At 46.5% G+C, this 25,393-nt stretch overlaps 1 long non-coding RNA gene across 1 annotated transcript in view; it reads right to left on the bottom strand.

Moving 5' to 3' along the window:
• The window catches only part of LOC144123035 (uncharacterized), a 132,754-nt gene that overhangs the window by 5,203 nt on the left and 102,158 nt on the right, over window positions 1-25,393 (bottom strand). Inside the window, exon 2 of the long non-coding RNA XR_013312973.1 lies at window positions 24,159-24,248. This is a non-coding gene — a long non-coding RNA (uncharacterized LOC144123035). The remainder of the gene's footprint in view (window positions 1-24,158; window positions 24,249-25,393) is intronic.

Genomic DNA, 25,393 nt, shown 5'->3' with positions numbered 1-25,393 from the left:
TCCCTTCTCCGGCGTGCCCTGCTTTAGGTGCCCTTTTAGGCTGCGTTGGTCGATGTTTTGGGCTGAGAGAGTGCATCACAAGCTGTGAACACCACGATCTCAGCTTCCACGTCGTCAGCTTCCATTGTGGACGAGCAAATTTTGCTAGAACTAGCTTTTTGTGTCGCGGTTTGGCACAAGCCGGATTGACAGTTGTGGAAACGCACGTGGTGGCGCGGGCCGACGCCATGGACGGTCGTCGCGGCCTATGTGCATTGTGTCTGTGATCTGTTGTTTGTTGCTGTGACACACCTGTCAACTTCAGCCGGGTCCAGAAGTCTGCTAGACGCAATTATGGGTAAGAAGTGCTTCGTACCCAACTGCAGTTCGGGCTACCGGAGTTGTCCGGATCAAGTTTCACTTTTTAAAGCTCCGTCGGAGCCTGCTCGCTTAGAACTTTGGCGCCGGGCAATTCCCAGAGCAGATAGGATATTGCAACCGAGCGACCACGTCTGCGCGAAGCACTTTCCCGAGCATATGATATCAAAATCGTACTATGCCGAGTTCAATGGCAAGCTACTTTTAAATGTACCGAAGAAGATCCCGGTGCTGTCGGCGAATGCTGTGCCCAGTATTTTTCCCGGGTGTCCGAAATATCTGACAAAACCGACAAGGTCAAGAAAGCCTCCTAGAAAACGACAGTCTACGGCCACGTGTGGCGATCAGTCAAGCAAGCGGCCCGCTCCCGCCGCTGTCGCACTGCCCGTTGGGACGGTCTGTGAAAAACAAAAAGGCACCGATCCATCATCGAGCCCTCAGAAGAAACTGCAGACATGTGAGTGGAGTGATCAAGGAACGTGCCCTTCTCCCACCATGGAACTTGGAGGCACCTCCTCAAGTGCCACCTCCGTCTTCCTTGGCGTTCATGACATTAAGGTTTGTTCTCTTCTGCACTGCTCCGGGTACTTAATATTCTAGGTGCTTAGTGTTCCCTGTACATAACTTTCTGCTAACCGTATCGGTCCTCCTGGCATGCCATAGATACCTATAGGTGCCCCTGGATAACGAGATACAGTTGCTTGCAATACAGGTTAATAGTAACTGCCCAGCCCAGGACATTAAATAATTTAGCTGTTGTTAACATACAGCATGATTAAGCCCTTAGCTTTTGAAGCAGTCCGCGAAACTTTTGCCTGTAGCTTTTTGGGTTTGGCTGCTTTTGATAGTAGCATATGTTTTGTAACAATACCTTAAATCCATTTCCACTGATATAATTTCTCTCATTTTTCGTCAGGACAACCGCACGAGTCCACATCAGGGTGGTCCAGATGGATTGTGTCACGTCCAGACTGAAGCACCATTGGCAGCATGCAGCAGCCTCGGATTAGTCGAGGAAAGTCACGAGGGAGTGTCTGTCAGCGGCCAAGATGAAAAGGAACCGCTCACATTTTCATGTCTCTCGAGTTATGTATCCAGCATTCAACTTCCAGGAACCTCGTGGGCAACACAAGTTGTTGATAGCTTTGGTGTGGAGGCTGTAGTCTTCACGGAAGTGGCTTTGGCGAAGAAACGCGACCAGGCACCTTTCCTGAGGAAGTCATTAGATGCTACAGTTTCATCCAGCGGAATGCTGTCACTGCGTGCCTTCATTTATGGTCACCCTATAACTGTCAACGCCATAAGCGGCGATGTTGTTCCATGCGGCCTAAGCGACTTGGAGAGTGTGATTCACAAGTTTCACAACCTGCACGTATGCGCTGGTGGCCCCGGTGGCGAGATGTACCACAACATCCAACCCGAGTGTGCATATATCGACGCATGTGGCGTGTGGCGGCACAGAAACTGCATGTTATTTTCTGAACAAGCAAGTTGCGACCGTTGCGAAAGATTGAAAGACACACTCCGGATACATTACTCCCGTATGAAGAAGAGAGGAGAAATGAAGCACATTCGTCTTTTAAGCAGCCCTTCCAAAAAAGCCCGCATTGACCTTTTGCGGAAGGCAAGAATTTCCTGCTACAGGTCCAAAGTGCGACTTCTAAAACGAAAAAAAAAGCTTGAGGCGGAACTGAGCAAATGCAAAGCCAAGCTCAAACAATTAAGTGATGAAACACTTGACCGCATTTCTCGTGATGCGAACCTTACTGAGGCACAGCAGCTTGTGTTAAAGGAATGTGTGGCTGCTGGCAAGACTGGTTCTAAGAAGGGACGACGATACTCGGACAGCTGGATCCTGCTTTGCTTGCTCCTTCATATCACGTCACCAGCAGCCTACAGGTTCGTGATGGAAAACGAAGTGCTCGCATTGCCGTCAGTCCGAACAATACGCCGGTATGTCTCTATGGTGGGATTTAAGTCGGGATTTGACAGCAAGTTCTTTTCTGCTCCGAAAAGGAAAATAGAAAAAATGGACGACTTCAAGCGACATGGGATTATCATGTTCGATGAAATGCAGGTTAGAAAAAGTAAACGTGTCAATTCTCGCACGATGACATATGTAGGGCTGGCAACAGACGCTGGAAACGCTGATGAGCTCGCTGATCACGCCCTCGTTTTCATGTTCTGTCCTTTTGGCGATAGCTACGCTCAACCTATAGGGGTGTTCGCAGCAAAAAATGCAACCAAAGGCTCCATTCTCGCTCAGTTGCTTCTCCAAGCTATTGTGATGCTCGAAGAAGCCGGTGCAAAGATTCATGGGTTTGTCTGTGATGGCGCGTCAACAAACAGGAGCATGTGGAACATTCTAGGTGTTAATGGAAGCCTCAAGGAGAGCTGCAACTCGTTCACGCACCCAGTTGACCTTGAAAGAAAAGTTTTTGCGTTTTCTGACACTCCACACTTGTTTAAGTGTGTGAGAAATAGACTTAAGCAGCAGCGATACTTGAAAAACGAAGGACAGTGGATCAAGTGGGAGTACTATGCTGAAGTCTACAAGGAAGACGTTGCCAACGCGGGGGGCCTAAAAGTCTGCCCGAAAATAACGCACTCTCACATATACCCGAGTAACTGTGAGAAGATGCGTGTGAAGTTAGCCACCCAAGTCTTTAGCCGCTCCATGGCGGCGGGTATTCAGTTTTATCGGGAACAAGGTATCCGCAAACTCATAGGCAGCGAGAAAACTCAAGAATTCACGTTGTTTTTAAACAATTTGTTTGATGCACTGAACAGGCGATTTCCAGCAGAAGGGATCACAAGGAACAGCCGAGACCTCGCAATTCTCAAGCATGGAATTGACTGGCTGGACAGCTGGGAAAGAGAACTGGAAAGTGGCAACATTATAAACGACATGTTCTTGACAAAGAGCACTTGCGAGGGACTTCGAGTCACATTGAAGTCCACTTTGGATCTTTGTGAGGTGCTGCTTGATTGCCACAACTTCAAATATGTCCTAACCAACAAAATGAACCAAGATCCTATCGAGCGGTTCTTTGGCAAAATACGGTTGGCAGGAAGCCAGAATGATCACCCTTCGATGCCCACCTTTATGCAGCTTTACCAGACGCTGTCGATCTACAGTATCCTTAAACCTCCGAAGTATGGCAATTGCAAAGTCGTCGAGGGTGAGGAACCATTGCTGGATGCGTCATATTTCAGGGCCCTCATTAGAACAGACGACAAAGTGGCATCATGCCCTGGATTCATCAATCAAATTAAAGAAAAGCTAGACGATCTAGTTTCAGTAGAAGACTGGGAATGTGAAGATATCGTTCGGAAACACAAATCAGACGGAGGGCAAATTACAGACTGCATACTTTATTATGTCACCGGTTTTTTGTGCAGAAAGATGCGAAGAGTTACCAGCTGCGCTGCTTGCTTGTCAGCCTTCAGCGTAAAAAATAATTCTTTTGCTGAAGCAGCTCAAACAAATGTGAAGACCAGAGGGGGTCTTACCCACCCTAACGTCAACATATTTGACCTTCTAAAGCATACGGAGCGGTTTTTTGTTGACTGTGCAGACTGCCACACGGTGTACTGGGACACCATAGACGCAGTGATAGATACATACACGATGACATTCCCATGTGCTGATCACAAGGAAGAAGTACTCGCACAGCTCCTCCACTATTACGTCAGCATGCGTATAAGGCCGCATTGTAAGCACACCAATGCAGTCATGACAAAGCAGTGTCAAGAAAAAAAGAAACAGGCCAAGCTGTGCTCATCCTAGATGATAGAGGATGATTCGCTCAGTGTATCGTCCAAATAAACGAATGCAGTGATCATCACAATTGCAGTCACGGTCTTGGCTCTTGATTACACGAAAGTAGCCCAGTAGGTTGTGATTCACTGTGTTTTGTGCGTTACCTAGTGACTACAGGAAATCACATCTCTCAGAGAGGCTACTTGTAGTAATAAATCTGTTTGTTCAACAGAATGGCTATTCAGGCCGCATTTGAGCAAAAAAAAAGCAAATTGTGCTGTTAATGTCCCGAAGGGGCATATGGGCATTAATAGATGCCGCAATGGAGGGCTCCAAACTTAGACCACATGGGATTCTTCACATCACACAGCACACGGGCACCTTTTGCGTTGTTTCGCGGCCACCGCAGCCGGTATTACACCTACGTTCTCGGGCCTAGTGCTAGAGACAACCACTCATCATCGTCGGTGCCGACCTGAGGGATAAGATTGGCAGAAACAACGCCAGTGGCATTTCCAGTAACTATTTGCGTTTCGCGTACCTAATTGTGGACTGCACTTGCTATTAAAAAGCCGCAAATGCACACTTGGATTTTTGTTTTGGTCCCGGCGTTCGCGTGTATAGCGGCAGTGGCGTTCTGCAATACAGCACAAGAGCGCGGGTTCTATTCGTGGCTGCGGAGTAAGTATTTCTGATGCAGGCGAAATGCGGAAACGTCCTTGAGGTTTCTGTGCAAATTAAAGAACTCCAGGTGGCCGAAGTTAACCATGTTCTCAACACGGCGGTCATCTCGCAGCATTGGCGCAATACACTGCTCAAGCAATGTTTGAATGTACGCGTAGGCTCTTCAGGCCAAATGTGGGCGCGTTGAGTCCGACCTTTTATATTTAAGAGGCAGTGTAGTTAACTATGCTCACAGCAGTCGTGCGGATGAACGAAAAAAAAAATTTGCTATGAACGCATTTCGATAACGAGCTCGGAAGCAGCACAGGGCTGCGTCCTCGCTGCTGTTCCGCCCATTCATGCAGTCTCAGGAAGAAAAACACGAAGTAGCCCAAAATTATTTGGTGTCGACAGCAGTTTCAATCCTTCGTTGTCTTGCCGCACTTCACAAAGCACGCGTACACGCAGCGGCACCGAAAGATCCCGTGGCATCTGCATTACGGCTGCCGAAGCTCGGCGACTAGGGGCCCCGGGTGCGTAGCGCCATCTGTCAGCGTTCGAGAGAAGCGCAGGGAGCGGCGAACAAGTTCTGGTCGCGCCGCCGAGCGCAGTGTCAACACCTAAATGTATTCTTACACCGTGCCCACGCCCCAAACTACTTCGGCGGGTTTGCCAAATGATTTGCTTTTGAGCGCGGCAGCCATTTTTTTATCCTCCCGTAGCGGTTTGCACCTCTTCGGTAAAGATAACGGCACTGTAATAAACAGCGGCGATAAGCAGCATATTATATGCTTAGTCTCGCCACACTGAAAAGAAGTTGATCGAAAAAGCTGCGAAACCTTTAACACTGGTGCCAACACATCTGCCTCGATGTCTTTATGTGAAGGCGTTGTCTCTCAGGAATAGGGATGTTTTTGCAAAAGGAGAATGCAGTGAAGTTCTGAAGAGAAGTGAAATCAAGACGCGACGTCAAAGCGTGAAGAAAGAGGTGCACTGGAATGTGCAGTAACATTTCATTTCTAATGTACATTTCCATCAGGAACAATATTAAATCTATGACAACTTTTTGCTAGCTTCATTCCTGCACAAATTGGCTTTACGATAAGCATTAATCGCACAGACGTCGCGAGACCTGTTTTTTATGCCCTACTCTACTGCACGCGGCACCATGAGTACGCAGGGTTCATGCCGCGTATCCTGGCGCACACGCTTGACCGTTAACTGACACCGCCTGCTGCAGTTTACTGCCGCGATTAATGCGCCTGAACTCTCCTGTTCATTGACTCTTCTTTTCACTTTCGAACAAACGCATAAAGTTGTCGCGGGCGTCACTTTTCGTCAGAATTATCGGTTGGTTTTTATTGAAGCTCATTTTTCACTTATTTCTTGCTTTAACCGGAGAATAAATATCAGTGTTTCTTGCCTGTCGTGCCACAACAGCTGCAGTGCAGCACAAAAGTCGGAACTGAAGGCACAATGTCTCATGATATAATTTAAATGCTCCTAATTTTCATGACCACAGTATTAAACACTAGCTACACCTCGTTTACAATATCGTACATGTAACGTTCACAGTTCGACGCGTCGAAGCCGGGGGCAAACGTTTATTAGCAAAAGCGTACAAGAACAGGGCACATATATAGTCAAGTGGCAAAGGGCGTCGAACATCACATGACCACATACGATAACACACTCGATGATCTTATCGGCACGTAGCAGCAACGCGGTACACAGAATGGCCGCATCGGCATGTCATCCCGTTATCACATTCCTTCCCTCTCAGTTAATGCCGTAGCGCTGCACAGGTCGTCGCTCAAGAGTAGACCGTCTAAGAACCGGTGGTGCCTCAGCGTTGGGTAGTTCGGGTTCTGCTCTAGGAGTCGGTGGGAGACTGGAGATATCACCTGTTGCACTAGCTGGAGTTGCCGGTTCCGTCACCCATGCCTTTTGCAGATGGTCCCGATGGCGTCTATGCACATTTCCTTCAGCCGTCTCAACTTCGTACATGACGTGGCCCAGACGGCTTAACACCCGAGCGGCTAGCCATGTAGGCCGTCGGCTAAAATTTATCACGTACACAGCATCCCCACACTCGAACACTTTTGTCGGCACACGTTGACACAAGTCCCCCCTTTTCATTCGGGGTGAAGTCTGGACAGGGCAGAGCGGAAGTTCCGACCCAACATGAGCTCTGCTGGTGCCTTTCCGGTCTCAGAATGAGGGGTGGAGTGCTGCCTGAACAAGAAGCGAGAAACCTTACACGCCACTGTGCCTTGTCTTTTCTTCTTGAGTGTACACTTGAGCTCGCGAACCATCCGTTCTGCTCTTCCACTGCTTGAAGGATGATACGGCGCTGTGTACATAAATTAGATGCCGTTTAGCTTTCGAAATTCCTGAAATTCCTTGCTTGAGAAAGCAGTCCCATTGTCAGAGACTGTAAGGTCTGATAGACCGTACGATTCGAACATTCTACGCAACTTTACGATCAGTGAAGAGGACTGAAGGGATGGCATTATCTTGATCTCAGCCCAGTTCGAAAACTCATCCTCTGCCACAAGAAAACAAACGCCTTCGACTGACCCCGCAAAATCGTTATGAACCCTGCTCTAGGGTCTCTCGGGTTTCTCCCAGAACTGTACAGGTGTCTTGGGATCACTTTGCCTGTTCTCTTGACATGGTTTGCAGTGCCGAACGAAATCTTCAATCTGCGCGTCAATTCTGGGCCACCAATCATAGGACCTCGCGAGAGCTTTGATGGCCGTCATTCCTGGATGATTTGCATGTAGCATGCCATGAATTCGTTTCCGTAGTCGTTCCGGTAGCACTACTCGGTTTCCCAAAAGGACGCAGTCAACGGATAGCTCATATCGTCTCGCATGGTATGCAGAATATTATGATGGCACATTGTGCTTGGGCCAACCATCGATAATTCACGCCTTCTCTTGAAGCAATTGAGTATCTTGCGCGGTAGAGGATGCCACTTGTTGTGCAGTCACTGGGGGATACTCCATTGCCTCTAGCAGAAGGACGTCGCCTGGCGCCTCGGTTTCACCTCGCGTGTCCTTTGCTGGTAATCTGCTAAAACAGTCAGCATTGGCGTGCTCTTGCACTTTCCTAGTCAAGGTGGTAATCTTAAGCCGACAGCATTAACGTCCAACGGAGCATGCGTGGCGACAATACAGCTGGAATTTGCTCCTCTTGTCGAAATATACCGAGCAGCGGTTTGTGATCTGTGAGAATAAAGAACTTTCTTCCACGCAGGTACTGATGAAAATGACGAACGCCAAAAACGATGGCTAAAGCCTCTCCATATATCTGGGCATACTTCCGTTCGGTCTTGGTAATGTTCTTGACGCATACGCGATGAGTCTCTCTCGTCCTTGAGGGTCGCGGTGCGCTAGGACTGCTCCTACACCCACCTGTAAAGCATCGCATGACAGAACTAAAGGCGCACTGGGATCAAAATGCACCAGCAGCGAGTCGGACGTTTGATGCTGCTTCAGGCTTTCGAACGCTTCCTGGTGTTCTTCACGCCACATCCACGCAACGTTAGTCTCCAGTAGACGATACAAAACTTCTGCGACCTCGGGGCGGCCTTTCAAGAAACGATTATAAAAGTTCACCATGCCGAGAAATGCTTGCAGCTTTCTTGGTTTTCGGTACAGGCACTTGATGAATCGCTTCTACCTTAGCTTTCGATGGGTAGATACCACGCGAGTCTCTGCTGTGGCCTAAGAATTCCAGGCTTTCTTTAAAAAACTCGCAATTTGCCGACTGGACCCGCAGTCCCGTTCTTGAAATTCGTTCGCAAACCTCGGCGAGCATTCGGCTTTGTTCTTCTGCGGTTTCGCTGGCCACCAGAATGTCGTCCAGGTACACAGCTACTTGCGGCAGACCCGCGAGGACTGTGTCCATTACGCGTTGGAAAAACCCTGGAGCTACTGACGCCGTACGGCAAACGTCGCACGTTGTACAGCCCTTTTACGGTGTTTATCGTGAGAACCTGCGTTGTGGCGTCATCAAGTATCAGTTGTTGGTACGCCTGCGTCAAGTCCACGAAAAAACGCAGCCTTTGCCCAACTTTACGAATAATTCTTGGCTCATAGGCAAAGGATAACCGTTGCTCCTCAACGCTTAGTTGACTGTGCTTCGGTAGTCACCGCAGATTCTGAGCGATCTATTCTTTTTTCGAACATCAACGATAGGTGTAGCCCATTTTGAATACGGCGTTGCTTGCAGAATTCCTTGTCTCTCCAGTCTTTCCAGCTCAGCTATGACGTCGTCCTTAAGCGCAAACGGAATGCTGCGACATTTCAGAAACCTTGGCTGAGCGTCCTGCCTGAGCTCAATGTGAATCGGCGGCAGTGTAGCGCCTGGAAATGACTCGCTAAAAATGTCTGCATACCTTGACAGGATAGCTTCTTGCCTGTTGCTCACGGTGTGAATACCTGTAAGCTCTATGTTTAACGCCTTGAACCAATCACGGCCTAGAAGTGTGCGGCCGTCATTTCTCACTACCAGTAGCGACAGCTCGCAATTTCGCCCTTTGAATTCTGTGGGAACCCTGGCTTTTCCCACAATGTCAAGCAAGGCCTTGTTTCGTCCAGGTGACGAGCTGAGCATCTGATTCTTCCAGGTCAATACATTTAGCTGCTTGCAGTTTTTTATATTACTTGCGGCTGATAATTGACCTAGCTGCTCCGGAGTCGACTTCAATCTGTACGTTCTGACCACCAATGCTGACGGTGACAACAAATCTGGGAGAGTTCGTTACTTGACTGATGCGGAGTAGAGCGTCGTACTCAGTATGCGCCGGCGTGGATGCAGTCTCCTCCAGCTCATGCTGCACTTTCATTTTTTTTTTCTTCGACACGACTTGTCTAGATGCCTTGTTTTAGAGCAGTTGATACACATCGCGTTATTGTACTTGCAGCGATACGCTTCGAGCTTGCCGCCACATCGGAAACTCCTTTCGTCCGGAACTTGACTCGACGCTCCGACGCGATTCTCTTCCTCCTGCTCGTTTTGAGGGGGCGTGCTCACTTCTGCTGTCACGTCTACAGCTGCCTGCTTATGCTGGCTCATTACGCGTTGCTCTTTAGCGGCTATTTCCGCGGTCAATGCGAGCTCGTAAGCTCTCTTGAGCGTCGTTTTTTTTCTGTCCGCAGCCGTAGCTGAACAACGCTGTCCCTCAATCCGAATACCAGGCGGTCACGCAGCATTACATCCAAGGGCAGCTGTTTGTCGCTAAAAGCCGCAGTTCTCAGCTAGCTTGCGTAAGGATGTGACGTAGTCAGCTACAGATTCGTCGTACTGCTGGTCTCGCCTCGAAAAAACATATCTTTTGTACAACTCTGACGGCTACGGATTGACGTGGTCCTTCGCGGCGTCGACGATGACTTGGTACTCGACACTTAGCGGTCGTTGAGGTTTTAAGAGCGTTGCTACCAGGGAGTACGTCGCCTCCCCACAACAGCTCAGTAAGGCTGCCCTCTTGGCGTCACTGGTCAGCTTGTTCGCTGCGCAGCACAACTCGATGCGCTCCACAGAGAAACATACTTCGTAAAAGAGCGGATACTCCGGCCGTTTCGCGGCTGCGCAAACAAGGGTCTGACCACCCGCCAGGCGGCCTATGTTTGCTTCTACTCTACTTCAAAGGTCGACAGCTTATCACACGTCCACCGGGTTGCGTCCAAGCGCTCCATTTCCATATAGAAGCTTGAGCTGCGCCTGTCATGTGCCGCCGGTTACGCCCACCTCACCGCACTTTTCAACGCATCACCTCGTTTTTCCGGTAAGTTGTTTCCTTTTGCCCGCAGGATTAATTTAGATGTTTCTTGAGCTAAGAAGATTGTAGGAAGTCGTTTGTTATGCTGCGTGAACGTATTTTGCAAGCATAGCATATAATATTAGCCGTGAGTCATCCTTTTGTTGTCTTTTCCTGAAGAGCATGTGCATTACTTCGAAAGCGTAATTTTCGAAAAGTCACTCGAAACACGTTCGGTTTAAAACATAGAATTTATCGATGGCTCACCCGTATCGTAACACATACCTTTTATATGGCGTGGGTCGAACAGTGTAATGCACATTTGAAATCGACCACGTGAAAATACCTTCGTCACACGGGAAGGGGGCAGTTTTGATCGTGATCGGTCAAATCCTAATCGGGCCTCAATATGCTCAGATATCGTTTGAGCCGCGTTTAGGAATAGTTGACTGCCATCGGAGCATCGGAATCGAGCTGCCCGATTGGGTTCGAAACCTACTGTGTGCTTTTTAGGTGTCATAGAATGCTAGGAAACGAACAGCAAAAGAGATAAGCCTAAAATATAAACAAAGAAAGGTTGTTTTAGACAGCATTACAACGAATGCTAATACGTTTCTCATATCTGTGTGAATACCGCCGACTTCATGTATTTCAAAGAATTTCAGGTCATCGGCATTGATAGTTACGTTTTTTTAGCCATAATACCAAATTGTAATGTTTTTTTTTCTGGAAAAAGTAATATACACGGATTTTTTCTGCCAACTTGGGAAACTTTGTTGGTTCTTTAGGACCTACTTGGTGACATCTGTTGCGCTAGGGCTGTTCTTACTCCCGATCCTTGGACCGCTATATCAGCGATCATTTTCCATCGCGATTGAAAGTCGGATCCCGGTCGAGGGCTCGACCACAATCGAAAGTGCCCACGTGAATGGATATAAAAAAATCGTTGCGGATACTGCGATCTACGCAATCATTACGACAGTGTGTGATCACTAAAATGAAAGCTTATCACTGGCCCGTACCACATATAGGTACAGGCGCGGCCAGAATAATACGGAGCACAGGAACGGTGGCAGAACTGCGGAGAGCTGCTTAAGCGCGCTACCTAGCAGGAGCGGCCGGAACTATGCGTGGCGCAGAGAGGCGCCGGGGCACGGACCTACTTTTTTGCCGCAGGCCTATCGCATCACTGCTTACAGTCTGCTCTGCTGACACCAGCAAGCGCTTCGGCGCTAGCGTCGATCAGCGGCTCAAACTGGAGACGGGCCCTAGTCGGCCGTCTTTTACCGCGTATTATCTTGCGCTGTCACGGCCGTGCGGCAGTCGCGGCCGTGCGGCAGTAGATTTCACACTGTCATTCCAAGACACAATGTGACCAGTGGTGTATTCGCTAGCGCGATTAATAAAATGCAAAATCATCGACTGATATGCGACTGATATGCATGCTGATACGGGCCATCTAAAACCGGGGCCCACGTTCAGACCACGTCGAGCTTTCTGCTGGTGTAGATGGAAAATATTTGGCGCGACAGGCAACACAAGATGCCGTCAAGAGTGCCTTTAGAAGTTCGAAGGGAAATAATTCATTTATCGATACAGGGAACTTCTCAACGAGAGATATGCCGGATAACAGGACGTTCAATGACAGCGGTGAACAGGATTATACAAGCATATCGGGACGACCATGGCAGCTTAGGAGATGCGCCACGGTCAGGCAGAAGCAGCTGCACATCTGTGGACGAAGACCGAATAATCATCGCAGCAGCAGTGGCAGAGCCGTTTCTGAGCGCACAGGAGATTCGGGACGCACTAGACATAGATGTCAGCGTGCGAACAATTCGGCGGCGACTACAAGAAGCTGGTCTCCAGGCATGTGTGGCGGCTCAAAAGCCTTACCTCACGGACCGACAGCGACGACAACGCCTAGAATTTGCCCGAGCTCATGCGGAGTGGGGCATAACCGAGTGGGGTGAAGTTATCTTTACAGACGAGAGCACGTTCAGCTCGCGGTGGGATCAGCATCGCCGAGTGTGGCGACCGTTAAACTCTAGGTAATTATGACTGTAGCATTGGCTACTTACTTTGACCTTGTTTTATGTTATATGTCAGTCCTCATTCTCATCTTCCGTATCACAAAAAGCACCTGGTGGCCAGGAATACGAAACATGCTACGTTTAATGTGCGTTCTTATTACCCTTGTTTGCTCCCTGGTCGACCTCTTGTGCACTTGAGCATTTAAGGGTAACAATGTGTCACCTCATGCTAATACCAGTAATCTGATAAAGGGATTTAGAAATAACTTTTTGAAGGAGCGGTGGCGTCACAGCGGGAGAGTATCTTCTTTGCACAATGTATTTGGTGCCTGGTTATGCAAAAAATATATTTTGCTCGGCGAAGGAAGGTTGGTCGGTCCTTTCTAAATCATCTGCCCTTTTCACCCTGCTAGTAAATATCTTTCTTGAGGGCGCTAATATTTTCCCCTTTCTTACATTAACCCGGTATAATCCCGAGTTCGTGCCAAGTGTCCTCAGCAGTGGCCGCTGCAGCGTGAACGTCTGGGGCGCGGTTAGCCTCCACGGCCTCGGACCGTTGGTGCGACTACCACACTACTACAACTCGGCTTCGTACTGTGACCTTCTTGAAGATATCCTGATTCCATACGCTCTGGACGGGCCTTACAAGGACGGTTGCTTTCTTCTGCAACACGACCAGAGCCCCATTCACTGCGCCAGAGCAGTTAAATCTCTTCTTGAGGAGAGGGCTGTTCGACTATTGGATTGGGCTCCAAGAGGAGCAGATTTTAACATAATTGAAAACGTATGGGGTGTAATGAAGTCAGAACTATCTAAAATGAACTTGAGGACAGCCGGCCCGGACGAACTGTGGACAGCGGTTCATGACGAATGGGAGCGCCTTTCCAAGAGGGGTGGCTACGTTGAAAGCCTCTTTCAGTCACTCCCAGACCGCAGGCAAGAAGCAATTCGTGTGAACGGGAATTTTACCCACTACTAGCTGGCCGCACACCAAAAAGCCCGTTTTTTTTTTCTCCGCCGTCTCAACTAAGGACAGTGGACACGGCAACGACATTGAAGAGGTGTAATGCCTGTAGGTCTGCGGAATCGATGGCCACAAACAGCAGACATTTACAAATGAATCGATATGCATTTGCATGTTTTCTAATGAATTGAAAAATGAGGCCAGGCAAGAATGCCGATAAAAATAAAAGATAACGAGTCGAATAGATCATTTAACTGTATCCTCGGTTTTGTTATGGTTCATGTAATTTTTTTTTGCTGTTTTCTTCTGTTATAAAAGTTATTTCTCTAAACAGTTGTCTTGTGCAAGTCATATTTGATAATAAACGCTAGTTTTCCTAGGCGAAGACCTAAATGATATCCGGCGTTTTTTTTTTGTTTGTGGTTAGTGTGGAAACGTAAGCTCCGATATCAAATATTTTATTCTGTAGTCCCTCAATTTCTGTGCTGGAGAAACACTGCATTCTTCGTCCTTCGTAAAAGTATATCCTTCACACGACCGCAATCTTCACTGATATATGCTGTCAAATAAGAAGAAATACGCGCAGCAAATTTAAAGATAAGTAAAAGTGCATTTCGGCAGTTAAGGGAAGAAAACTATTTTTTTCCCTCAGCATTTTCCTCTTGTGAGAGGCAGCATCGTGACATGTTTCTACTGCATGCCTGCTGCAAACAAAAGCCTGCGCGCTTCGTAACGCAGCTCGTCGCTCGGCGCGCGACATCGACGATAAACTCAGCCCGCTTGGATGAAGGCATCACCTGGCGGTTTTGCTCGCAACTGCGCAGCATCTTTCGAGCAAAGGTAACGCCAGGGTTGAAGCAAAGAGCGGGGCTCGGTGGCGGGTACTCTCGCTGCGCGCGGAGAGCCAAGTGTTTATGACTGTTGTTGATAGGTGGCGCTTAGATGCAGTTTCTCCTTGATGCGTCGCCTGTCGCGTGCTCCGTATTATTCTGGCCGCACCTGTACGGTCTGGAAGAAAACCATAGAGAGAACTATTGACAACAGTTACTGCTTTATAGACACAAAGTCAGCCTACGTCAGCTCGATTTCGGAAGGGATTGAAGCTAAATAGAATTTTTCATGAACGACATGTTAACATGCTTGCCTGCAAGCATATTATAAATAACTGTCATCAGCAAGTTTATTTTTATTTTCTATCTTTATTGCTGTGATATATTTCTCTTGGCCATTTATGACTGCAACCATCTTTACAGTCTGTACACAAGCCCACACTAATATGCCACGGAGCGGGTTAAATTACCGGAGCTACTGCTGCGTTTCATGGCGTGGGAACAACGGGCGAAGACAAATAAAGCCGGGGACGAAGTTCTTCCGAATTCCTAGTGACAGCAGGTGATTGACGCCTTTTCTGTGTATTATAAAGAAAATATAAAACAGTGCTGCCAATCTCTTGTTAGAACCGGCTTATGCGCATGCTTTTTTTTAGTCAGCCAGAGAAGCGAATAATTGCATGTTATACTGCGCAATAATTGTTTCAGGTCGAAGGCCTGGATCGAGTATGCCAAGAGGGGCGACCTGTTAGACAAGTCGCCGACCCAGCTGTACGCCACGTACCGCATCTGAGGGGACCATTTCACCGCAGGTGACTTCATGGACCCCGGGATGACTTCGCTGAAGAAGACGGCTATTCCTACTGTTCAGCCGACAGGATATTGGAGTTGTCAGCTCGCTGAAGGTCATTTTCAGTGTGCGCTTGTCGTGTCGTGGATTTATAATTAGGCAATTTCTTAGAAATACAGAAGAAGAATGTACATGCTCCGAACTGCTCAAAGATGAGAATTGTGGCCTAAACAAACCGCATCAGTATTTCACCATGCTCAAAGCCTATCAATTCCGGGTAGGCTTTTTGGAAACTTGACAGTTCCTTCTGAATCAGCTTTTGCATTTATACAGCAACTGGAGACTCGATTCCTTTCTGTAATTGTAGAAACATCCCATGTACGCCACGTTTGTGGTACACTGTATGAGCTCCTGGCAAATGTTGGCGATTTTCCTTCTTGCTCCCTGCAGTGCCGTGAAAGGTTTCCGAGGATGATATGCAGAATTCGACTTTTCTGGCATGTACGATTCATCAATAGAGACCTCGACAGTATTCGCTTCACGCAATCGGTGTCTGGCAGACAGCTGGACAAATTTAAAGCCTGATGTCTGATTGTTTCTCATCGCTGCCAACAGAACACAGGGTTCGCTTACATATATGTGTCGCTATGTTCATTATTGGGCTGATAATTTATTACATCTTTCCTTCCCCTTGCTAAGTTCGATAATTAGCAAAGATATGGACTTAATTCTGTACATGTAGGACAATGCTTGTAGAAAGTTGTATTTTTTTATTGTTCACGAAGGCAACTGCAGCCTTTTTCGAAGAGACGATTTACGTTGTTGTTTGCCATTTGTCCATATTTGTCTTGTTTTAGAACAAGAGCGTGCAGCCCGAATGTGGATTTTTTTGTGTGGTGTCTACACCTTGACCAAAAAATCGCAATAATCACCTTTTACGAAGAGTGCAAGCTTACTATTGTGTTACTATGATGTATTGAATATGTTGTGCTTGTATTTCTCAGAAGCCTATGAACCTATGCCTATCGCTCAGACCTGCTGATGTGCAGGAATCGAGCGCGCTATACGTACTTTTTTTTAACACGTTACTTGTGTCTAGCTGTTGACAACTCCTGTTCTCTTGTTCGCACGGATGTTTTAGATGACAAACCCGCAGAGCGTATGTGCAATATTTTTTGTTCGTGACATGGCGCTACCCGCTTTGCCCTACCTTATTTCCTGTTGCTTTTGTATTGTGATGTATTTTATATAATGTGTGTGATCCAGCATTTTTTCTGTACAGTTCGAATTGTAAGCAAGAACAAATTAACTCTTTGTGTGAAAACACTTCCTCGTATGTGTGCAACTGAAAGAGGCGGCTAAATGACGGCACAAAATTAAAGTAAGAACAGCTCTGATTGCATTATTCAAACCTGTATGAGCTAAATCAGCTTGCGTACTTCGAGAAACTAGGTGGTATTTCGAGTAAAGGTCTGCGATCCTCTGCGATCAGAGTTTATTACGTCTATATGTATGGCATGCTTAGAAATGAAATATTAAAGCCCCTGTGGTTCACTTGGATGACGTAGTTGAATATTTTAATAGCTAAAGGTAAAACAGAATCGAAATCATTGCTATCAAAACCGAAACTGAAACAGAGCTGAAGCACAGGCCTAAAATCTCGGAGGACGAAGTTAGCGGTCTGACCACCCGCTCAGGGCGCTGGCGGCAGTGTAGTAGCTCGACCGCAGGGCCCTACGGGAGTGTCCGCTTTTCACGAAGTATGTTTCTCTATGTGCGTTTCACGTATTCTTCCCATGAAGAATTCCCGTTTAGCCTAAACTCGCCGACGCGACTGCCGAAAGCCATCGCGCGAAGAATGACCGTCCTCCACCCGCAGGGCTATCCCATCCTCGTCGCCACTGTAACGTTCACAGTTGAACGCGTCGAAGCCGGGGGCAAACGTTTATTAGCAAAAGCGTACAAGAACAGGACATATATATATATATATATATGGTCAAGTGGAAAAGGGCGTCGAACATCACATGACCACACACGATAACACATTCGATGATCTTATCGGCACGTGGCAGTAACGCGGTACACAGAATGGCCGCATCGGCATGTTATCCCGTTATCACAATACACTTTGTGAAAGCGAAGAAACAGCTTCTCAGCGTCGAAGCCTCTCAGTGGAAATAATTTATGAAGCGTAAATAAATTGTAGTAGAAATTTGTGGGCTCCAGCGACCCGAAGCGAGACATAGGCTACTAGGGAAGCCGTAGTGGAGGGCTGTGGATTAATTCACAGCAGCTGGGTTTCTTCAACTCGCGCTGACATTGCACAGCGCACCGGCTTTTTGAATTTTGTCTCCACCGGCAATAGGCTGTCGCGGCCGCGATCAGACCTGCGACGATGTTATAAGCAGCCGAACGCCAAAGTCACACAGCCACGGCGGCTCGGCTATGATGCAAAATCTAGGAGGCTGTACATATAATATGGTGGAGCTGCCATAAAAAGAATGTAAACCAATAAGCTCCTGCCTGCACCAATAGGAGGCTGTACAGAAGGAAATACTTAAATTTCGCCATTAGATGATTGTTTGTGCCTTTCCGGTTTAGGCCGATCAAGCCGGCCTTCGCCGTGCAAGGGCCGATGAGGTAACACTATTCGGCACAGTTTCAGCATTACGGTGTGTTACCTGAAGAACGGGGCTAGGATTTAAACTTACGGCACTGTTTTAAAGCGAAAGCTTTACTGCTCCAGCCAGGGAGCCATTTTGGCTCGTCGCGAACTTCGGCAGTATGGGCGTGGACTGACCTTGAGCCGCTGTTGCCTAGCAAAATTTTATTTTGTGCTGCGCTTATCCAGCGATCTTTGTATATAATATATTTCTTAGTGTCCCTGACAAGAAAAACTACTGGATTCATTTATAACACATCACTTTTCAATTCGCACCATTTAAACGAATTGAATGACTTGAAGTAAACAGTCACCACACTTCAATTTACGAACCTGCTGCTAAATACTTTCTCGCATACCGTAAGCGAAAATGACATAAACATCACCTGCCTGACAACGTTCACTGCAGGGCAAACGCCTCTCCCCTATCTCTCGAATAAAACTTTTCCTGCGACAATTGCAGCCACCATAAGCATGCAAACTTGATAAACTCATTCGCCCACCTAACTTTCTGACGCCCCTGGTAGGCTTTCTTTCTCGTGGAAACCACTGCGTTTCCCTTAAGCGAAAATAATTTTGTAGTGATTAGTATTTTGCGTTTTGCGAAAATAACACCTAGGGACAAACATTCTCCTTGATATCGCTATTCCTTATCATTTCACCCAATATCGACGGGAGAGCAAGGGAATTCGGGACAGACTGGCTTTACGATTATAAAAAGCGTTCCTACTGATCACAAAATCCGGATCTGTCGCAATTTTTGAGCGCAGTCTTGGTTCACACTTTCGCAAAGAATAATCCGGTTTGTATCACGAGAAATCGGCAGCGATATTCGTTGTCGCACCCCGAGAGAGATGGGGCGATTGGACTTCTCCTGTAGGATCACAAGTATCGAGGTAATAAAGGTTTGGTGACTGCTCATTCCCTCTCGACCTTTACTGGGAAACTAATATCAGCGAACAATGTTCGGCTTCCTTGGTCGCACCCTTTCCTTAATAACCATCATCGCAGCTCACCGGAAACATGCAGTCACGCTTAGTAGAGGCATTTGCGACGGGTTTTTCATTAGCCAGTCATGCAAGCCTCCACTCAGAATTGTTCACTTCACTTCACTTCACTTTATTACCTTAAAGACCCCACTTTGGGGGTGTTACATAAGGGGTGGGAGTACAAATATAGGTTGAATATGATTGCTTACATGATATTTATGAAATGCATATTTAAATTGTTCACAAAACTTGATTGGCAGGTGATGGCATCAACGTCGTGGGGAAGGCCATTCCAGTCTTTAGCAGTGCGAAGAAAAAAGGATGCGGAAAAAGTGACGGTGCGGGTGCGTTGGCATGACACTTGCAGTGGATGGCCGGTGCGATGAGATATGCGAGCGGGCGGTGTGATGTAGGGTGGTTGTCCGAGGGAACTGTAAAAAAACTTATGAAACAGACTAAAAGAAGCAATGCGACGACGATGGGCAAGAGTTGATAAACCTGATTGTCGTTTAAGTGACGATACACTGGCGCGATTTTGGACAGATTATAGTGAACTGATGAGATATGCTTGTTGCGGGTTCCAGATAGCAGATGCGTATTCTAGTTTTGGTCGAATGAGTGATTGGTAGGCGAGAAGTTTAATACTTTGAGGGGCGTGCCGTAGATGACGTTTCAAAAAACCCAATGACCGGTTAGCTGATGCGACGATGTTCGTTACATGAGAGCGCCAGGAGAGATCCTGGCACAAGGTGACACCTAGGTACTTGTATGAGTATACAGATTCTAGTGGAACGTTAGCAACGGAGTAAGGGAAAATATGGGGGTTACGCCGGCGGTGAAAAGATACGAGTTTACATTTATTAGGGTTAAGCGACATTAGCCAGTCATCGCACCAGGCATGCACTGTGTCAATGTCGTTTTGGAGCTGTGATTGGTCAAAGGTGTTGGAAATCGTGTGGCAAATGACGCAGTCGTCTGCAAACAGACGAACATTGCAAACCAGGTTTGAGGGTAAGTCGTTTATGAAGATTAAGAATAGGAGGGGAGCAAGTACAGAACCTTGGGGTACGCCTGATGTTACTGGAAGAGGGTTGGAACTCTGGCTGTTAGCGAAAACAAACTGGGAGCGGTTAGAAAGGAATTCTTCGATCCACAATAAGACGTTAGGATGCAGTTTTAGCATGGTTAGTTTTAGCAGTAAACGCCTGTGGGGAACTTTATCAAATGCTTTAGCAAAGTCTAGAAAAATAGCGTCAGTTTGTAAATTGAGGTCGAGGTTAGAGTGAACGCCATGAAGAAAGACGCCCAGTTGAGTTTCACATGACAAACCCTTGCGAAACCCGTGTTGTGAGGGATGAAGGAAGTTGATAGCGTCAAGAAAGTCCATGATTTGAGAATAGATGACGTGTTCCATGAGTTTGCAAGGTATGCTGGTTAATGATATCGGACGGTAATTTAAAGGAGAATCTTTGTTACCGGACTTAAAGACGGGAATCACCTTTCCCACTTTCCAGTCATCCGGAATGGAACCTGTAGAAAGCGACTGTGAAAACTATAACAATAAGTACATTGCAGAAATATTCTTAGTGTTGCGCAGTATTTTGGAGTTAATTTCGTCGACGCCGGCCGATGATGAAGTTTTAAGGTGTTCAATGAGCGAGGAAATGCCGGCTTCAGAAAACGCGATAGCAGGCATGCTGGACTCTATATTGACGGCGAAAGTTGCAGTTGGTGGGTGAATTTCATTAGTGAATACAGATGAAAAGGCGTTATTAAAAATGTCAGCGCACTCAATGTCATCAGCTTCCTCTCCAGACTCTTTAGTTAGAGTGATGGTATGTGCCGGGTGCTCACTTATGACCTGCCAAAACTTTCTGGGATTGGAAGTCAACAATTTGGGGAGGTCGTTGTGAAGGAAAGAGTACAAGCGCGCACTAACAACTTTGATTTATTCTGGTACGAGAGTACATAAATACATTTCATGCACATGCTCCTTCTTGATTAGATCTAACTCCTCACTTGATAACAACAACAGAGGGTGTGCTTACGCACTCGTCTTCACCGGCCTCCCATATCTCAAAGGGTTCTTTTATTTTTCTTTCTTGTCCTTTGTCCGCGCTAAAATTGTAGTCCGTTCTAAGTAAGGTGAACATTTGTGATTTGCACAACGGGGGCAAGGTTTCCATGATTCGGTATTTTTCCTAAGTTGTTACTGTGCTCTCTCAACCTGGTGTTTAGACATCTGCCTGATTGACCAATGAAGCTCATGCCGCATGACAATGAAATTTTGTGGACTATACCGGGGGCACATTCTACGAACTTTTCTTTGTGTGCGACACCACATGTGTTAGCTACTTTTCCCTGATTTATTCATTTCATCACAAACGCTCACTAATTTCCGGGGTGCGGTAAACACCGGGGGAACATCATATTTGTTTTCTACTTCCTTTAAGTGTGCGAAACATTATGTATATAAGGAATGACAAGCACACCGCACCCTGCTCTGCATGATTTTTGTCCGGTCTTTTTGCTATCCGGTAGCTTTTGTTGATTCTTTTCAGCCACAGACGTTATCAGTGCGTCATGGTATCCACTCATCCTTAGCCTATCAACTTTCCTCTTGATGGTACGCTCTACCTGATGAGAACACGACTCCCTAAGACACTGCGCCAGACTGCTACTTCCTAAACTCCTTTTCGCCAACCTAGAGTGCGCGGAATGGTAACTTCAGATGCTTTTTCCCGTTTTCGTCAGGTACGTTCAACACGTGTGCCTGCCACCTTCTTTTATCTCTATGTCCAAGGATCTAATCACAGAGTTCTGTGGCAGCTCCACCGTGAATTCCAGACCGGCGAAAACCTCTTGGAAAACATCTAATATGACGCTTACTGACAATCGGTTCGCAATAACAAAAGAGAAACAAACCAGGAAATCATCAACAAAACGAAAGGCCTTTAGTAATTCAAACAATGCCAATCTTGATTTCAAGGCCCGGTTCCCCCTTGCCATGTAGAGATCCGAAATGACCGGAGGAATGCACGAAAACCTGAGAGTGACGCCACTGTTCACCGCGAAAACACACAAGGAAGGGCATCCGTTCCGGACAATCATTGATGACAGAGAGAAGTGGCAGAGGTGTGTAGCGCGGTTTCTACAAGGGAACCTTGCAAGACTGCATGTGGAGGACCCGTTTAAAGTCCGGGGTTCTGAAGAAGTCATCACCATCTTGAAGAAAAGCACGCCAGGTACCCGTGTATCAATGGATGTTAAGGACATGTAGTTTAATATTCCAGCCGCGGCTGCATTAACTGCAATTGAAGAATGTGTTGATCGCTTTGGGGCAGTCAGGTTCCAAATGAGTGTGGCATTAGTGTCTCAGGTTTCCTACAGTTGCTGAAAAAATACTTCAGTTCTTTGGTTGTAGAATTTGGCTCGAAAATGTACGTTCAAAAAAGTGGTATTAGCATTGGGTCGTGCATTGCTCCGGTCATTTCGGATACCTACATGGCAAGGGGGAACCGGGCCTTGAAATCAAGATTGGCATTGTTTGAATTACTAAAGGCATTTCGCTTTGTTGATGATTTCCTCATTTGTTTCCCTTTTGTGATTGCGAACCGATTGTCAGTAAGCAGCATATTAGATGTTTTCCGAGAGGTTTTCGCCGGGCTGGCATTCACGTTCGAGCTGCCACAGAACTCTGTTATTAGATTCTTGGACATAGAGATAAAAGAAGGTGGGTGGCAAACACACTTGTTGGACGTACCTGACGAAAACGGGACAAAGCATCTGAAGTTACCATTCCGCGCACTCTAGGTTGGCGAAAAGCAGTTTAGCAAGTTACAGTTTGGCACAGTGTCTTAGGGATTCGTGTTCTCATCAGGAAGAGCGTAGCATCAAGAGGCAAGTTGATAGGCTAAGGATGAGTGGAAACCCTGACGCGCTAATAACGTCTGTGGCTGAAAAGAATCAACAAAAGCTACTGGATAGCAAAAGACCGCAAAAAAGTATGCAGAGCAGGGTGCTGTAGTGCTTCTCATTCCTTATATACATAATGTTTCGCACGGCTTAAAGAAAGTAGCAAACAGATATGATGTTCCCCTGGTGTTTACCGCACCCCAAAATTTAGTGAGCGTTTGTCATGAAATTAATAAATGGTGGAAAAAGTAGCTAACACGTTTGGTATCGCACACCAAGAAAAGTTCGTAGAATGTGGCACCGGTATAGTCTACAAAATTCCCTTGTCATGCGGCATGAGCTGCATAGGTCAATCAGGCAGATGTCTAAACACCAGGTTGAAAGGGCACAGTAATAATTTAGGAACAATAACGAATCCTGGAAACCTTGCCTCCCATTGCGCAACTCACAAATCTTAACCTTACTTTGAACGGACTACAATTTCAGCTCGGGCAAAGGAAAAGAAAGAAAGAGAAATAAAAGAAGCCTCTGAGATAAGCGAGGCCGGTGAAGACGAGTGCGTAAGCGCACCCTCGGTGTTGTTATCAAGTGAGGAGTCACATCTAATAAAGAAACGAAGGAGCGTGCGACACAGCCGTTGGCAATGAAGTGATTGTTTTAAGCATGTGCATTAAATGTATTTATGTGCATTCGTACCAGAATAAATCTCAGTTGTTAGTGCGCGCTTGTCGTGTGTCCCCCGTTCCAGTTGTCGTTTTTGTTAGCGTGTAGCGCGCTATTCACACCAAAAGGTAATCGTAGTTTGGCATCTTTTGCATGACACTGCTTTTGTTGAAAGTAACATGTGAAAACTGCTGTATTCGACTCAGGTTGTTTCCTTTGCAGGGCGAAAACTAAAATGAAATCTTTACTGTGCTAGGGTTTCGTTATTAAAAGCAATGAGTACAACATTCCTTCTGCGTAAGGCTATTTACACATTTTGCTAAGTGCAACGCCTCGGTATTAAACTTATATTTCGGAGACATTAGAAACGTGATTTTTATAATATAGTTTTGGCTCACACACACAGGTGTTCAGATCAAAAATTGTATACTGCTCTTAAAAGAAAAAAGGAAGCGACTACCGTGTGATGCACCTCTTTTTTTCTTACTGTGCATGGCATTCAGAATCTTCAATGTTTGAGCAGCTGCGGGCGAAAGGTACCCAGAAAACTCATATTTTTTTAAGTACATCGAATATAGACCTAACAAAGAAACCTATCTGCCGATAAGTGTTTAATAGAAATCGATACACGCAGAACCACCACAGTGAACACTGTCACAACTTTAGAACGCTTAAGCAAGAGGAAGTGTTTTGCGACATGGGTTCGCTAACAGGATTACGAGAGGGAGTTATTTCCAAAGAGTGTCAAAACAGTGCACTCACAAAGTCCACATCGGCCTCGCACAGCTTCTTAGGAGTCTCAGCCAAGTTGTCACCCTGGCTCTAGATGATAACCTTCGCCTCTTCCTTGAACTGTGAAGAAAATAAGGGATTACAAAACATCAGAGCCTGCCACAGTGCTGAAAAGAATGCTTAATTACTGTGCATGCACGGCGTATTTTTGAATTTCTGGTTGTATGAATGCAGACAATGCAGACTAAAGGATTGACTAGTACCTCTGAATCAATGTATTCTCCTATGCACTGCAGAGTTACCTTGATCTGGTCGTTGTTCAGCCCGGAAAAACGAAAAAAAAATGTTGCAGGTTGCGTACTATACGCTCAGAACACGATTAATCCTGTATGGAAGTAAAAAGGAGGTACGCCATCCTTTATAGCGGACTTCCTTTTAGGTGCTTGGTATGCTGCACAAGTCCCAGGGTAGATTTCAATCACTAAAAATATGGAATGCTTAGACTTGGCAGCAAGGGCACATTCCCACTAGAAAGCACAGTAACTTGATACATTTTGTAATGGGAACAGGCAATTTAGCTCGGCACCGGAGATCTGGCTGTTAGCAAACAGAGGAGACTGAAACCTCGGCTAAATTTACTTTACCTGCTATAACTTTGCAAATTTTTAAGACTGAATTTGTATCCGTTGCCAACCGTAGCTGTTTCTTATATTTAGTAATGGAAATCTACCCACGGCTTTGGAGCCTACCCTGCCGCTCACAGGGAGTGCGCCAGAGTACAGTCTGCTTCCTTTTTACTTTTATATAGGCCAAGTCGCGTTAATAGAATACGTAGTAACCTCGCGTTATGTGAAAACTGCCTTGCGGTGAAACGAAGGCACATACAACTGGAGTTCCTAAATCGCTGCGACTAGGAGTGGCCAGTTTGTTTTTGCATTGGAATGCTGAAGGAAAAGGGCACAAAGCGGTCGCGCAATAAATGCGCTCGAAGCGAAAAACTATCTCCATGAATCAAAAGTCCATTAAGATGTTTAGAGTGCCCTCGGAGAGTCATAAGGACCAAAGCGCAATACATAATCATGAATTGTTGTCTTTGCTAACACGGAAAAAGTTGGTGCATCAAAGCTAGCCAGTGAGGTATCTGTAATCAAGCAAAAGTACAATCGCAACATCTAGCCGCGCAAAGAGAATGCATGCCACTTAAGTTCAGTGGTTAATAACTTGCCAGGAAGTAATACATGTTCTCTCTCAGACAACGTGGCTGT

Source organism: Amblyomma americanum, chromosome 3 (genome assembly GCF_052857255.1).
Source record: "Amblyomma americanum isolate KBUSLIRL-KWMA chromosome 3, ASM5285725v1, whole genome shotgun sequence".
Lineage (NCBI taxonomy): Eukaryota > Metazoa > Arthropoda > Arachnida > Ixodida > Ixodidae > Amblyomma > Amblyomma americanum.
This window is presented reverse-complemented; position numbering and strand designations above follow the sequence as displayed.